This window comes from Temnothorax longispinosus, chromosome 8 (assembly GCF_030848805.1).
Source record: "Temnothorax longispinosus isolate EJ_2023e chromosome 8, Tlon_JGU_v1, whole genome shotgun sequence".
Taxonomy (NCBI): domain Eukaryota; kingdom Metazoa; phylum Arthropoda; class Insecta; order Hymenoptera; family Formicidae; genus Temnothorax; species Temnothorax longispinosus.
In genome coordinates this window covers 8,243,849-8,249,886 of record NC_092365.1, presented here as the reverse complement: position 1 = coordinate 8,249,886, position 6,038 = coordinate 8,243,849, and the positions used below count along the sequence as shown (strand labels likewise).

At 46.0% G+C, this 6,038-nt stretch overlaps 1 long non-coding RNA gene across 1 annotated transcript; it reads right to left on the bottom strand.

Annotated features, from left to right (window-relative positions):
• Positions 1–370: 370 nt before the first annotated feature.
• On the bottom strand, positions 371–967 carry LOC139817416 (uncharacterized). The gene is made up of 3 exons (XR_011733231.1): positions 826–967; positions 531–631; positions 371–479 (listed from the first exon to the last, which is right to left on the bottom strand). It is a non-coding gene; the product is annotated as an uncharacterized lncRNA (long non-coding RNA).
• Between the last annotated feature and the right edge of the window lie 5,071 nt (positions 968–6,038).

The window sequence follows — 6,038 nt, the reverse complement described above, 5'->3', positions numbered from 1 at the left end:
CCGAGAGAGCAACGTTTCTCGAGGCAGTCTCTCGTGGTCGCTCAAAGGTAGCACTCTCGCGCGTATTATACCGGCGTATCGTAGAAGAATATTCGCGAACGCGAAACGGAATACGAATATTAAGACTACCTCAGCGGCTATTAACAAACGGGAACGCCCGCCAACAGCGTTACGTGACGTCGATACGAAAGACGTACGGGTCTCGCGTACCCGAATCGCGAAATCGCACTTTGCGAGACGTGCGACCGCCATCTTATGTGGCAATCGTTAATTGTGAACAACCAACATTGTGCAATTATAGTTAACAATAAAAGCAATCGTTATTTGCAAAAATCCAGACGAAAATATCTTTACTTACCCGGAAACTTACCTGAACAAGCGGCTGTCCGGCCATCTTGGTGATAGCGTGGTCCGATCTTCAAGGTCATCACAGATTCTACTTCAGAGGAGGCCATTGATGAGGAAACCGTGGCGGAAACCTGAAAAAAGTTGATATTAGTTGTAGTTACGCGGACAGTTTTCGTACTTACCTGGTTGTCCGGCTATCTCCTAGACGCGTTGATCCTAGACATCGGTGAGCAGCGGTGATCTACGACATCGGCGATGGTGATGAAGCAGCTGTCGACGAAACCTGAAAATAAAAGAGAATTAATAGCGTTTTACTTATATTAATGTCGGGACTTAGCCGATCAAGCGGTTGTCCGGCAATCATGGTTCCACGGATGAGGTAGATGAATGATCGATAGTGGAGGTGAACGGCAGAGCATCCCAGAGGAGGCAACCGTGGCAGGAATCTGAAAAGTCTAAGGGTTAAGGAGATATTACCTGATCAAGCAGCTGTCCGGCTAACAGGTATCCCTGGCTGGCCGATTGAGGTCATACCTAGCGGTATCCAGAGCTCAGGCGATGCTTATCGAGCAGTTGTGGCGGGATTGAAAAAATAAAATTGTTTAAACAAATTGTTCACATTTTGGCTGATTTTCATTACGAATACCTACCTTCTCGGTATATAAAGGTTAAACCGAGTGGCGACCGATGACTAATAGGACAAAATAGCGTACCCCGTGGCCCGATTATGCATCGTTCGGTCACAACCTTAGCGAACTTACCAGGGATATTTAGAAATGGTGCAAAGAGAGGAAAATATGGCTGAAAGCATCATACATTAAGTCGGTAGAGAATATACAAGCAGACAGAGCATCACGCAATACTAACGTGGACACTGAATGGGAACTTTCCCCATCGGCCTTCAAACAAATCGAAAAAAAATTTGGACCTTTTTTAATAGATTTATTTGCAACTAGGCTAAATAGAAAATGTAATAAATTTTACTCTCGTTTCCCTGATCCTGAAGCAGACTTAGTAGATGCTTTCACTAGACCCTGGAAGAATGAATTTTTCTATGCTTTTCCTCCCTTCGCACTTTCCTTCGTACATTAAGAAAAATCATCAATGATAAGGTAGGGGTACTTGTAGTATACTTATGGCCAACACAGCCCTGGTACCCTTTTTTTATATCGCTACTTACTGAACCTACCATCACATTCAACCCAAGTATTAATATCTCCTTATAGAAACAAGATTCATCCATTAGCCCCCCCACCTTTTATTGGTGGTAGGCAAATTATCAGGACAGCATTCTTGAGGAAGGGAGTCAGTGAAGATTCCGTGAATGTGATGGTCGATTCCAATGCGAAGTCGACTCTCAAACAATACGAGTGTAATCTGAAATGCTGGTGGGACTATGCACATACTAAAGGACTGGATATTTTCAATACGAAAACTTCAGATGTTATTGATTTTCTTAATAGCAGATTTCAAAAGGGCGCAAAGTATAGCACATTAAATACTACTCGGGCGACTATCTCTTTAATCTCACAATCAGTATATAATATTGTTGCGCTCGCCGCGTCGTTCGATCACTCACAGTCACTCAGTCGCTCGCACTCCCGACGCTCGCGGAAATAAAGGAGACACTGCGGTATAAGGAGAACAAACTTAATGTTTATTATAACGTCGCGATACAGGAGGAGCGTGGACCACGTCCGCACAGTCCAGCAGCTCGAGACAAAATTTATCAGCTGTGCCATTAAATCAAAAAATCCATAAATCAACAAGCTTGTTGCTAAGGACATTTCGGAAAGACGGCTCGTCGCACGCTTCAGCTCGGACTCGAAGCATACCGGGCGGCACGCACGCAACACTGCCCCCCTTCTTCAGATTGTCGTCCCGACAATCAGGGAGGCAGCTTGCTGCAACTAGGGAAGCCGCTGACTGGACGGTTTCCTGCTCACCTCGTGCTGCTGCACCGAGTTACCGAGCCCCGTCCATCCCAACTTCCACAACAGGTCCTCTTCAATCATGCGATTCCAGGGTACCGGGACGGCCTCCTGCCCTACCCCGGGCTGCCGCCACAGGTTACCGGGCGCCGTCCTTTTCTTGGTCCCAACCGCACTCCGGAGCTTCTTCTTCTCATAGAGCTGGCCAGGCTCCATGACGAAGACTCCGCTTGACCCCTGCCTTCCGCCGCCGGTGCTCTTCTTTCCTCCTGAGTCTTGCGCGCTTGGGTCTTCTTTCTTCGGTACCAGAGGGGGAAATCTTCCGTGGATCCATCGCTCCAAGAGCTCTCTGTTTCCTGCCTCGGCATTCGCCCTAAGTCTCACGGGAAAACCACGGTCAAAAACCGTGAGAGAGGCAGTCCAGAAAGGTTCCCCAGGAGAAAACTGTAATTCCTCTGTCGCCATACCTTTTCCGTTTGATGTTAATTTCTGCAATAAAACATTTAAAAACGCAGCAAAATCGAACAATTCTAAGAATACAAGATTTATTATCTAAAAATCTATTAACACAACAACGTCTGCGCGGGTCCGCGCCCACGCCTCCGAGTCGGCGAATAACATTAGCTCTGCCGCGCGTGTAAACCGGAGCCCGGACTTCGCCTGTCGAGCCAGCCCCGATTAACCCGACAGAAGCTAGTTTTCCTGTTTCTGCGCGGGACACTCCGAACGGAAGTGCCCAGTTGCCCCACATCCCCAACACTCCTTTGTTTTCCGGCGTTCATTCTGGCCGGAACGAGACTCTCCCGGCGTAGTGTCTCTTTTTTCTGAAAAACGATTCTGGTTTACAAATTTGAGCGTCTTCGAACGCTCAATCGCTATTCTAAGTGACGTTACTCTTTCGACTTGAAGGGTACGCTTCACAAAATCGTCGGTCAACGCGGCGACATATTGAGAGCTCGCAATCTTATCGCGAACTTCATGTGAGCATTCGGGATACGCTTTCTGCGATAATCTCTCTAAGTCCGCGCCCAACGCTGCGAAATCCTCGCCCAGGCGCTGTCTCCGGTTAATGAATTGCAGATAAAAGTTTTGTGCGAGCTCACTTTCACCGAAACGCAGCTCTAACTTTGCCTTTAATTTCGCGTAAGAGAGAGACTCGATTCCGTCGGCGAACGAATCAAGCAATGAACGTGCTTTCCCCCGCAAGCTTGACGCCAATACGACCGCTTTTTCTGCCTCGTTCCATTTATTCGCAACGGCAATAAGCGTGAATTGCGGAAGAAACTCGCGTAAAGGCGCCGTCCCGTCGTACGTATCGGGCTTTAGTTTAATACCGCGAGGAACTCCGTCTCCGAACGCGTCTTCACCCGCGCCCGTCACTCGCGCCGCGCCGCTCGCGACCGCGGCTGTCTCCCCCGCGTACGCGCCCCACGTTTCCGCGCCGCTCGCGTTTCGCGCTCTCGAGTCCCCGGGCACTCTATTAATTGAGGGACTTAGCTGCGGGATATCGCTGGAGTTCGTCCCATGGAGACGATGTAGCTCCTCCTCCTGGCGGCGGAACCTCTCCGCGTATTCGCGCTCCCTTCGTGCGTGTTCCTCGCGCATCTCGCGGATCTCCCGTATCACTGCCTGAAGTGTGACGACTTCCGCCGTCATCTCCGCAGCGTCCGATTGTGGAGTCGCTATCCTGAGCCGTTTCCTCGTGGGAGCGGTCGAGGCCATCTCGTCTTACAAGCGCAGCTCGTCCTTTCGATCCCGGACGAGCCCCCAAAATGTTGCGCTCGCCGCGTCGTTCGATCACTCACAGTCACTCACTCGCTCGCACTCCCGACGCTCGCGGAAATAAAGGAGACACTGCGGTATAAAGAGAACAAACTTAATGTTTATTATAACGTCGCGATACAGGAGGAGCGTGGACCACGTCCGCACGGTCCAGCAGCTCGAGACAAAATTTATCAGCTGTGCCATTAAATAAAAAAATCCATAAATCAACAAGCTCGTTGCTAAGGACATTTCGGAAAGACGGCTCGTTGCACGCTTGAGCTCGGATTCGAAGCATACCGGGCGGCACGCACGCAACAACATAAATTTCAACCTGAACTAATATTACCGTTTTTCAAAAACAAACCAGGATTATGTGTGGCGTCGGCAGTATTAGAGTATGTTGAGCTTACCAAAACCTTACAAAGTAAAAATACAAAGAATCTGTTAATCGCTACTGTAAAACCATTTGGAGCGGTATCCGCACAAACTATTGGTCATTGGATCAAGACACTTCTGGGCAAGGCTGGCATCGATACCAACCAATTTACAGCATATAGTACCAGACATGCGGCAGTATCCACTGCGCATAAGAGAGGAGTGGATATTGACGCTATTAGACAAAGTGCTGGATGGCCCCTGGGTCGCAAACCTTCTACAAATTTTATAATAGACCCATTCAGACACCTAATGACCAGTTTGCGCGACCAATTTTACATTAGAAATAAGGTTTCGTTTTTTCTCTTTATGTTTGTATAAAATACTGTGGCTGAAAGACTAATTATTTTAATATAAATAAATAATTTCAAAAAAAAAAAAAATTACTACAAACTATCACAATCTCTAAAACACTACAATATTATCATCGAGAACGGGACGTGCAATATAATTGCAAAATCAAACGAGCCCGCCGAAGGCGGGCGAAGTTTGATCGAAATTATATGAAAAGTCTCGTTCAAAGATGATAATCTCCCACCCTTAATATACCCAATTGAAATAAATATCTACTCCCACTATCATCTTCAAAATTACATTGTGATAATTCTAAGTTCGTGACACAAAACAATATGAAGATAGAAGGGAATCATTCTAGAGATAAAGTGGCGAAGAGCGCCATCTATTCAAAAATTACTAGGCGTTAAACGTTGTGATGTTAGGCATGACAAGCATGACTACAATATTATCATCTTCGAACGAGACTTTTTATATAATTTCGATCAAACTTCGCCCGCCTTCGGCGGGCTCGTTTGATCTTGCAATTAAATAACAAATTATTATCTATATTATAATAAATTAATTTATATTTGTTGAATAAACACATATATAATAATTAAATTTATTTTTTAATTATTATTATTAAAATAAAAAAAGTTACATGGATGGCAATAAAATTTCTCAGTTTACATTTGCGATAAAAAAAAACAGTATAAATCTTTTAAATTTTATCTTAAGAATGTAAGTGGAGAAAGAATTCAAGTTATTGTATTGAACAATGTGTTCGCGAAATCGCTGATTAATCCCGGCGATAAAAGCGGGATGAGAAGGACGCGCGTGGAAGGTGTTAACAAATTATTCGTTTAATTTATGTGTAACTCAGAACACAGTCTAAGCCGTCTTTAATGCGTCAAAAAATGTACAATCTGACCTGAGAAGTGATGAGCTGTCTTTAAATGAAAAGTCTTTTTGTTTGTCCGTGTATTGAGAGGCGATTGTATTAATTGCCTTCCTCGTGATGATCCGCCCGTGAGCCGGTGAGACACGTGGCGGTCGGCACTCGCGCACGTGTGAGCTTGATCTGTCGTGTTGATGCACCAGAGCTGATGAGCGGTCCCTTTCACAATCTACAAATGTATCTCAGCAGCTTAATCGCTGTGATGGCACTTCGATTTGAGTCACAACCTCAAACGCACAGAGCACACGTGTATGCGACTGTTCACAAAGCGGCCATTTATGACTCTCCTGTTCGTGAGGAAGAAACTGGCGATCAGCGCGCCCGTG